Below are 9,151 nucleotides of genomic sequence, written 5' to 3' on the forward strand. Positions count from 1 at the left end.
CACACGGTGGTCTTTCCTCAACCCCTTCTTTTCCCATCTCAGATAAACAGCAAATATAGTTCATGAAATCCAAAAAACATGTAATACTTTAAACAATACACGAGGAAAGTGAATATAGTAAGGCATCGTTCTTGCTTTAATGATGTGTCAGTGAATATAGTAAGGCATCGTATTTTTAATCTTTAGCTATATGATAAAATCACAATACACGAAACTATATATTCACTGAATACTTTATTGAGATCATAAAAAATCTATAATCTGAAGCTCTGATACCACATGTTAAATATTTTAACATGAACATTAATAAACGGATCTTCGATTTCATATGATTTACAATGATAAACAGTAATAAATAAATGCATACCTTTCTCCATCAGTTTGATGAAGAATTAGATCTGGCTATGAGAGAAGGATCACCTTAGCAACTTCGCCTCACAAGTGTCTCATGATGGCAAAAGGCACTCTAATGTTGTAGGTGAGAACCCTTTAATCCCTCAGTGCTATTTATAGATTTCTGACCATCAAGAAATCTAAGAGTTTATATCTGACTATAATTAAAGATAGAGTTTTAATCTTATCTCTTAGGATTTTTTTTATCCCGTTATCACTCATCTTTAATCTGATAGACTTGAACTATTTCAAATTTTATTAAGATGAGTGTGTAGGACATAGAGTTTAAATAAAACTCTTACAGAAAGTTGATCAACTGAGTCTAATGGACAAATTCAAGAAGCCAAGATTCTGCCGCTTCTATATATATATATATAAATATGTATATATATATAAATATATATATATATATGAAGTGTTGAAAAGTTAACACGCATTATATACAACTGAAAACGCTTTAGAAAATGGTGGAGGGAGAGACAACGAGTCATGGTGTGGAATACAGGCATGCATGGTGGTGTCTCGCTGCAAAGCTTCAGAAAGGCCACATGGAGAGAGAGAGAGAGAGAGAGAGAGAGAGAGAGAGAGAGAGAGAGAGAGAGAGAGAGAGAGAGAGTTAAGACAGGTTCTTGAAAATGTAATGAACTCTTCCCCAACAATCCGACAAGAGCTGAGGCAACCTGATCATCTGAGTCTGATGGCCAAATTCAAGAAGCCAAGATTCTGCCGCTTGTTACTTATATATATATGCAGTGTCGAAAAATTCACACGCATTATATATATACAACTGAAAAAGTCGCGTAGCCAAGTGCAGAACAGTGAGGAAATGGCCCTGCAACAATGGTTGATACAATCATGGAAAGAGCTACAAAAAGTACCCGTCTATCTCCTCCTATCTCTACTCTTTCTCTTTTCATTTCAGTGTTTTTGTAAACGTATATTTAAAACCACCAAACTCAATTTGCCTCCATCCCCACCAAAGCTTCCAATTATAGGCAACCTTCTCCAGCTTCGCAAGCTCTCACACCGCTCTTTTCGAGCCCTTTCTGAGAAGTATGGCCCCATAATACTCTTACACTTGGGTCATACTCCAACCTTGATAGTGTCATCTGCCGATATAGCCAAAGAAGTCATCAAGTCGTATGATATGGTTTTCTCAAACCGGCCCCAAACTACGGCCGCCAACACCCTACTCTATGGTTGCACGGACACTGCGTTCGCACCCTATGGTGAGTATTGGAGACAAGTTAGGAAGATTTGTGTCCTTGAGCTTTTGAGCCTTAAAAGAGTTCAATTGTTTGAGTACGTGAGGGAAGAAGAAGTTGATTCACTAATAAAGAAGATACGCGAGTAGTGCCTCAAACACACTCATGTTAATCTAAGTGAGATGATAATTGCAACCTCAAACAATATTATCTCAAGATGTATATTTGGACGGAAGTATGAAGAAGAAAATGGGAAGAAAAGTTTTGGACATCTATCAAGAAGGATAATCGTTCTATTCAGTACATTTTGTTTGGGTGACTTTTTCCCTTGTTTGGGATGGATTGATGTTCTTACGGGGCTCATCCGGAATCTCAAAGCTACTTTTGGAGAATTAGATGTATTTTTTTCTCAAGTGATCGAAGAACACAAGACAAGGAATTGTAATGATGACCAGCCTTATAAGAAAGATTTCATAGATATTCTTCTTCAACTTCAGAGGGATGGAATGCTCGAATTTGAGTTCACGGAAGACAACCTCAAAGGAATCTTACTGGTCTTTCTCTCTTCTCTCTCCCCTCCCCCATCTCTCTAGTATGCTACAATTAAATACCAAACACACCCACACAAATTAAGTACTCCACATACGTCTAACTAATGTTTCTCTTTTCAAAATTCAGGACATGTTTGTTGCAGGAACTGACACGACTTCGACAACTTTAGAATGGTTAATGGCAGAGCTCATAAAGAATCCAAATATCATGAAAACAGCACAAGATGAGGTGAGAAGAGTGGTGGGAATGAAGTCAAAAATAGATGTGAATGACATCAATGACATCAATGACATCAAACATACAATGACAGCGATCGGGGGATGACGTGGCACTAGGGATTTTCTCTCAACTTTCAGGCGCTAGGGAAGTTTTCGTATGGCTTTGGGCGCCGGCCCTATGCTGCCGCCGGCTGATACTGGCCAAAATGAGAGGGTTTTGAAGCATGTTTCTGTGCTGAAGGCTACGGAAGGGAAAGTAGAGAAGGTGGAATCTGGGCGTCGGTTCGTGGATGTGGTGGGATCTAATCCCCAATTGCTGCCTTCTGTTAATATTCCACATAGAGAACCAAAATTCCAAGATGGGGAGATGTATTTTGTGTTCTCTAAAGCAGGTTCAGAGCTCTTCGGAGCCTTTTCGTTTCTCGGTGGTCCTGAAATTCTTGCGGAGAAGACCTTCTCTTGATCAGATTAGGGGCTTTATTCAAAACCGATGGGGACTGAGAGCAACACCAGTGGTTGGACAATTAAGAAACCCACGAAATGTTCTTGTGAGATTGGTGATGGAAGAGGATTATATTTCTGTTATGGCCAGAGGAAATTCGGAGATATTGGGCGTTCCTTTTCGGGTATTTCACTGGACTCCGGATTTCATGGAGGAAGAAGACTCTCCATGGGTTCCGGTGTGGTTGTCTTTGCCGGGGCTTCCTCCAAACTTTTTCCAGGAATCTATTCTAAGGAGCATTGGAGATGGGCTGGGAAAGTATTTGAAGAGGGATAATGCAACGGCTTGTGTTACAAGACCAGAAGCGGCTCGGATCTGTGTAGAGGTAAATCTTTCTGCTCCCTTGCGTTATTCTTTCTGGATAGGGCCTCCGAATGGGGATTCAAGTTTCTTTCAGGAAATAATCTATGAGATGGTGCCTAGTTTTTGTGTTTCTTGTCGTAAATAAGGACACACAGTGTTTACGTGCAAAAAAGGACGGGATATGAAGAAGAAAAAACTGGAATTGGGAGGAGGTGACTTTCCGAAATCTGGAAAATTTGAGTGGAAGGAAGTAGTGAATCCTGAAAGGAAAAAAGAAGAGAGAAATATACAGTTTGAGAAAGGAGAGAATTCAACTGCTCGTAGGCAACAGATTCTGGAAAATATAAGAGCAAGACAAGAAGCTAAAACTGTTTCGAAGGAGCCAGTCTTATTTGTCTCTAACGTGGGAGTAACTTATACAGAGTCTGAAGTGAAGTTACGAACAATACAATTTTCAGAACTGGATTTAGAAGCAGAAAATTGGGATGGTTTGAATGAGAAAAATCAGATGGGGAAGGAATTGAGTGGGACGAAGCAGGGGGCAGTACGTGGGATTGGAACAGAGCAGGGGTCTGTACGTGGGTTTGGGACGGAACAGGGGTCTGTACGTGGGGCTGGAACGGAGGTGGTTTCGGGAACTGAGTTGGAATTTCAGGGGGGCTCAAATACAGAACATCAATTATGTGAAAATGTCTTGGCAGCAGAGGGTTTATTGGAGGTGGTTTTGCCGATACACTCAAAAGAAAGTAGTCCAGCGAAATGGAGTGATATTGCAGCTGAAGATTCATCAGATTCAGATTCATCAGAGTCAAATTCGAATATGCAAGTTTCTGGTCCGAGAAGCTTAGTGCGTATGATTGATGAAACTTTAGAATTTGAGCTTGGTGGCTTGGCTAGAGGTGAACTTTTTGCTCAATCTGAAGTTTTGGAGACAGGTGATTCTTGTAGACCGGTTTCGGAAGGAGAGCAAGATGGTGAGTTAAATGAACTAGCGGCAAAAGTGTTTGATTCGGATCCTGATATGAATATTCCGCTGAAAACGGTGAAGGGGTTGAGGAAAGAGAAATCTATTGTTGCTCTGGAGCGGCGTACTCGCTCCAAAAAATTTATTTAATTTTTTGATGTCTATTTTGATTTGGAATATTAGGGGTATTCTTTCGTCGAAGCATAGACTTCGGCGTATTTTGAATAAAAGCCGGCCTTTGGTGGTGGCGATATTAGAACCTTTTTTAGGGGTTAATAAATGTAGCCGTTGGGCTAGATGGATGGGTTTTACGTCCTTTGTGAATAATTCTGATGTAGGTGGAAAAATTTGGTTGTTTTGGGCGGATGCTTTGGAATTTGAGATGAGTTCGTGTTCAGACCAAGCTATTTCCGGGTGGTTCTCGTATGGTTCGTCTCGGATTTTATGTTCGTTTGTTTATGCCAGTTGTTTTCGGGAGAAAAGAGTGGAATTATGGGATTATCTCAGGCTACAAGATCCTCATGGGTTTCCTTGGCTCATTGGGGGTGATTTTAATATTATTCGAGCTGATGCTGAAAAGATTGGGGGGGTTTTTAAGGCTCCTCGGGCTAAAGCTGATTTTAACAGGTGGATAAATGATTGTGCTCTAATTGATCCTCCACGTAAAGGAAATCAATTATCTTGGTGTAATGGTAGGATGGGTGGAAGGCGTATTTGGGCTCGATTGGATCGTATTTTGGTTAATTTACAATTCATTAACTTATTTGAGGGGTCCCGTTATAGATATCTACCGAGGTCGTCTTCAGATCATGCTCCTATGCTATTTGATTTGTTTATGAAAAACCAAAATATTATGAAGCCTTTTAGATTTCTGAGAATGTGGGGATCCCATGAGGGGTTTTTGCCTTTGGTGAGACAGTGCTGGGAGGGAGATGTGGATGGATGTGCTATGGTTCGGATTAAAAAAAAATTGAAAAGACTAAAAGGTGAGTTGGTGAAGTGGAATAGAGAAGTTTTTGGTCGAGTGGAGATTGAAATTCATAAACTCGAAGACCGTATAGTGTGCCTTGAGGAAGAGTTAGTAAGAAATTTTTCTACTCAGGTGGAAAATGAGTTGTTACATGCGAAACAAACACATTTGCATTGGGTTCATCGGGAGGAGACTTTGGCTTGTCAGAAGTCACGTATAAAATGGTTGGTTGAAGGAGATTCTAACTCCAAGTTTTTTCATGCTGCGATGAGGGTAAAAAAAAAAAAATAAACTTGTGGATAACATGGTTTTGGAGGATGGGAGGAGGTTGGTTTCTACGGAGGCAGTGCATATTGAGGCTATACAGTTTTTCCAAGGCTTTTTCTCTGGGTCAGACGTGAATACTAATGAGCCGGATTTTAATTTATTAAGTCCAGTGGTTACTCAAGAAGAGAATGATGCTTTGTGCAGGATACCATCAGATGAAGAAGTTCTAAGGGCTCTTCGGTCTATTCCTTTGGATAGTAGTCCGGGGCCGGGGGCCGGATGGATTTGCTGCCTCTTTTTTTACGTTGGCTTGGGATGTTGTTAAAATTGATCTTATTGACATGGCAAAAGAAGTGTTTGAAGGACAACCTTTTACTAAGTTTTTCGGTGCTACTAATTTGGTGCTGATTCCAAAGATGGAAGAACCTATGGGTTTTGGTCAGTTTCGGCCTATTAGTCTTTGCTCGGTGGTTTATAAGATTATGACAAAAATTATGGTTACTCGGTTGGCTCCTATTCTTGAAAAAATTATTTCTAAGGAGCAGGCAGCGTTCATTCCAGGTCGGAGTATTTTTGATAATATTGCCTTGGCACAAGAATTGGTGCAAGGGGTGAATCGGAAGGTAAGAGGGGGTAATGTGATGTTGAAAATAGATATGGCAAAGGCATACGATCGTGTTAATTGGAAATATCTCCTTGAAGTGTTACGTCGGCTAGGTTTTTCTGAAAATTGGAGGAATATAATGTACAATGTTATCTCTTCTCCTTTCTATTCCGTTATGTTGAATGGGTGCTCGAAAGGTTTTTTTCAGGCTTCGAGGGGTATACGGCAAGGTGATCCTTTATCACCTTATCTATTTATCTTGTCACAGGAGCTTCTTTCGCGCATGTTACATCAGGAGTTCAGATTGGGCCTTATTAAGCCATATCATCCGGGGGGAGGTACTCTCATTTCTCACTTACTTTATGCGGATGATATTTTGATTTTTACGAACGGGGGAAAAGCATCTATAAGAAGACTCATGGCAACATTGCACCGATATGAGATGATCTCTGGTCAGTTAATTAGCCCAAGTAAGTCTACTATTTATTTCCCTGAGAATATGCCGTTGAATAGAAAGAATGACATTACCAGGATTTCTGGGTTTGTTGAAGGGAATTGGCCGTGTCTTTATCTAGGAGTCCCTTTATATGTGGGAAGGTTGAAAATTAATTTATTTGATGGTGTTTTAGCAAAGATCCAGAAAAAACTAGCGGGTTGGAAGAGTAGGATTTTATCTTTCGGTGGAAAGATTTTGCTTTTACGTCATGTGTTAAATAGCATGCCTATTCACATCTTATCAGTTATGAAAATGCCTAAAGCTGTTTTTTTTATGATTAAAAGAATATTTTCGAATTTTCTATGGGGTTCTTCTTTGGAGAATAGAAAACGAAAATGGGTGTCCTGGAATATGATTTGCAAGCCTGTGGAGGAGGGGGGTCTTGGTATTCGTGATTTGGTGGACGTACAGGAATCGTTGTTTATGAAGTTTGGTTGGAAATTAATTTCGGGAAATTCGATGTGGTCTAAATTTTTCCAGAAAAAGTATCTGAGTTGGGAACATGTTTATAAGGCTATGCAGATAAAAAAAGGGTCACGGTTTTGGAAGGGAATAATGGAGATTATGCCCAATATTATACAAAACTCGAAGTGGTTGATTGGGAATGGTAACATTAATTTTTGGATGGATAGGTGGATTGGGAGTCAACCTTTGCAGGAGGTGTGTCCGGTTATTGGGAGGAATGATTTGCTTCTTGCAGATGTGGTGGATGAGAGGGGGCCTAATATTGACGTGTTACGTAATCTGGTTCCACCAGATATTTTACATCAGATTTGTGAAGCAAGTGTGCGTACAAAGAATAGACCAGATGTGTTTGTATGGGAACATTCTTTGGATGGTCAATTTTCTACAAAATCAGCTTGGGAATTATGCAGGAAGCGTGGAGTACCTTGTGAGTGGAAGAAATGGTTGTGGCTTGACAAAATTCCAAAAAAAATGTCTTTCCTATGTTGGAGGGCAAAGAGAGGAATAGTTCCAACAGATGATGTTATTCAAAATCTTTCCATTCCTTTAGCCTCTAAATGCAATTGTTGTATTGCTCCTAATATTGAATCTTTGCAGCATGTTTTATGTGAGGGCCCGAACGCTCAAATGGTTTGGAAATATTTTGCTAATATTAGCCAAATCAGGTTGCCGCATATTAGAAACTGGAAAGGGATGATGTCTTTTTGGTGGCAACGAGCTAATAAACAATCTCAAGCAGGATGGATCCGTGGTATGTTACCTATTGTTATTACTTGGTGTTTGTGGAAAGCAAGATGTTCGGCGAGGATGGAAGGGGTTCCGTTTCAGGTTAAGGCTATTATTCGTCAAGTTAAAATTATTATGAAGGATGTTTCTTACAATCTGAAAAATTTTCAGGTTGTGAAGGAAAATGAACGTTTAGTTATGGAGGAGCTCAATATTCCAGTTGCTTCTATAAAAGGAAAAAAAGTTACCTATGTGAAGTGGGAGTTGCCGACAAGGGGTATGGTTAAATTGAATGTTGATGGTGGGGCTCGTTGTAATCCGGGTGAGGCAGGGGGTGGGGGTATTATTCGAGACTCTAATGGTAGAGTTATTGCTGGGTTTGCACATCATTATGGGATTGCTACAAACACGGTTGCGGAATGTCGTGCGTTGCTAGATGGGTTAAGGCTTTGCAAAAATCTAGGTTTACAAAATGTTTTGGTAGAATCTGATTCTTCAGTTATCATGAATTGGCTTGTTTTTGGAATATGTAGACTTTGGTTTCTTTGGGATTTTTGGGAAGAGATAAAGGAGTTATCTAGGGAGATTAATGCTCGGTTTCGACATGTGTTTCGAGAAGCTAATATGGTTGCGGATTTTTTAGCGAAGAAGGGGACGTTTGGGGATAATACAGATTTTGTAGGGCTGGATTTTGAGTTTGTAAGACTTAGAGGTTTGATTCGTATGGATAGGTTGGGAATGGTTGTTATTAGAAAGAAGTGATTTTTTTCTCAGAGGTTTTGTATCTAAGATATTCCTCCGCCATAAGTGAGAGTTTCTTAATAAAATTTGGGGTAGGGATCCCTCTTGTAAAAAATAAAAATAAAAAATAAAAAAAAAAATAGAAAAAAAAAGAATGACATCAATCAAATGAATTACTTGAAATGTATCTTGAAGGAAACTCTCAGAGTACATCCACCAGCTCCTCTTTCGGTACCTCGAGAAACATCATCGAGTGTGAAATTAGGAGGTTATTATATTCCGCCAAAAGCCAAGGTATTTGTCAACACATGGGCAATCCAAAGGGACTCTCCCGTTTGGGATAAGCCAGAAGAGTTCCTTCCCGAGAGATTTATAAACAACCCAGTTGATTTTAAAGGTCAAGACTTTGAATTCATCCCATTTGGGGGTGGGAGAAGGGGATGCCCAGGATTGACATTCGGTGTTACTACAATTGAGTATGTGATTGCCAACCTCTTGTGTTGGTTTGACTGGAGGTTGCCTAGTCCAATTGTGCAGGGGGAAGATGACTTGGACATGAGTGAAGTCAACTACGCACTTGTTGTGAGAAAGAAATTTCCTCTTCATCTTGTACCAATATTGTATTCCCCATGACACATCCAGATCAGATTCACAGCTGTATCCATAATATGACTTTTCCTGAGGTTATTTGCCTCATCTATTTAGGAATATATATGGTAGTGAGAGGAGATGAGAATTATGTAAA

The 9,151-nt window shown here is 39.8% G+C and overlaps 1 pseudogene; it reads left to right on the forward strand.

The window, feature by feature from the left end:
* The first annotated feature begins 1,157 nt into the window (after positions 1-1,157).
* Positions 1,158-9,151, forward strand: LOC122280896 (annotated as a pseudogene).

Source organism: Carya illinoinensis, chromosome 11, assembly GCF_018687715.1.
Source record: "Carya illinoinensis cultivar Pawnee chromosome 11, C.illinoinensisPawnee_v1, whole genome shotgun sequence".
NCBI classification, from domain to species: Eukaryota; Viridiplantae; Streptophyta; class Magnoliopsida; order Fagales; family Juglandaceae; genus Carya; species Carya illinoinensis.